The following is a 2,020-nucleotide window of genomic DNA, read 5'->3' on the forward strand; positions in this document are numbered from 1 at the left end:
GTGCCGACAAATCCCGATAGGAGCTGCACATATCTCGTTCTCAGGGCACACTCAGATGAGACATCCTACGAGTAAAACCAACCCTCAAGTTGCCCCGAGGTGGCCCCGCGGTCTACTCGGTCGGACCAACACTCAGAGGAGCACTGGCCCGGGGGGGTTTAAATAAGATGACCCTCGGGCTCCGGAAACCCAAGGGAAAAAGAGGCTAGGTGGAAAATGGTAAAAATCAAGGTTGGGCATTGCTGGAAAAGCTTTAATCAAGGCGAACTATCAAGGGGTTCCCATTATAACCCAACCGCGTAAGGAACGCAAAATCCGGGAACATAACACCGATATGACGGAAACTAGGGCGGCAAGAGTGGAACAAAACACTAGGCGAGAGGCCGAGCCTTCCACCCTTTACCAAGTATATAGATGCATTAAGATAACATGGCAATATAATGATATCGCAACAAGTAAATAATGTTCCAACAAGGAACGGTCTCCAATCTTCACCTGCAGCTAGCAACGCTATAAGAGGGGCTGAGCAAAGCGGTAATATAGCCAATCAATGGTTTTCTAGGACATGGTGGGTTAGAGGTTTGACATGGCAATTTGGGAGGCTTGAAAGCAAGTGGTAGGCATCGTAGCATTGGCATAGCAAAAGAGTGAGCATCTAGCAAAGCAAAGATAGTAGTGATTTCGAGGGTATGATCATCTTGCCTGCAAAGTTGTCAGAGTTGACTGGATCCTTGAAAGCAAACTCAACAGGCTCCTCGTTAGCGAACTCGTCTCTCGACTCTACCCAAACAAGACAAACAAGCAAACGGAACACAATCAACCACGTGCAAAGCTCAAACAATATGATGCAAAGATGGTATGCTATGCGGGATGCGATGCGGGATGCATATGCAAGATTTGACAAGGGATGCATGAACTTGGCCTCAACTTGGGAATCCAAGTGTGCCACTGGAAATATGATATGAAAATGCTTGAAAACAATATAAAGAACGCCGGAATCGGAGTTACGGTTTGGAAATGGCAAGCGATTCAAATATGGCCACGTTCTGCGATTTACAGCAAGTAGCCATCTAAATGCAATGAGATGAACATGCTACAGCATTCCAAAATGGAATCAAAATACATGGCAGGGATGCATTCATGATGCTTAACAAAAGTCTAGCACTGATCTACGGCCAATTCATCCATTAACAGGTTCAAACAAGCATGGAAAAAATGCATATGACAAACAGATCTCAGACTTAGTGAAATTAACACTTGTCTGGAATTTCAGATCAGATAGCACTCTTTGGAGCAACAAAACTATATGCTACAAGGCCTGAACATGGCAAAGTAAAGCATGGCATGGAGCTACTCAAAGAGCTTAACAAAAGTCCCTTAGTGACCTTGAGGCAAAAGGGATCAGAAAATACAATTGCAAGCATGTGAACATGGCAAAAACATAATCAGTTCTCAGACTTAGTGAAAACTGGAGCATGCTGAAACAGATATCAGGTAGGGATGTTTACGAGCTCGATGCACTCAGTACGGAGCAAGTCATGACAATCTAAGCATACACCCATCAAGAATACACAAAATACAAGCTAGACATGGCAAAAACAACACCATAGCATGCACGGATCAACTACAACATCATCGGCAAACTCACTAACAAGTAGACAATCTGCCCAGATTCACGAAATGACAAAAGTAGAGCTCGATTGACTCAAGCTAGGGTGCTCCATAATTGCAAACAAAGACATGGATGGATAGAGCACTATAAGATTAACAAAACATCCTTACTGATCATCCTCAAAAGAGGCACGGATCACTAGGAAACAACATGAACATATGGCAATATGAGATAAACAGCTCAAGGACTTGGTGAAAATGCTAAGTCCCTGAAATCAGAATTACCAAGTGCCTCACTTTGCAAGCTTGTGCTAGTAACCACACACATCACAAAAATACATGGGTTGCACCTCTGGAAAGATGGCAAAACCCTTAACAAAACATATGTAGAACTCATGGGCATATCGTG

The sequence above is a fragment of the Triticum aestivum genome, chromosome 6A, assembly GCF_018294505.1.
Source record: "Triticum aestivum cultivar Chinese Spring chromosome 6A, IWGSC CS RefSeq v2.1, whole genome shotgun sequence".
NCBI classification, from domain to species: domain Eukaryota; kingdom Viridiplantae; phylum Streptophyta; class Magnoliopsida; order Poales; family Poaceae; genus Triticum; species Triticum aestivum.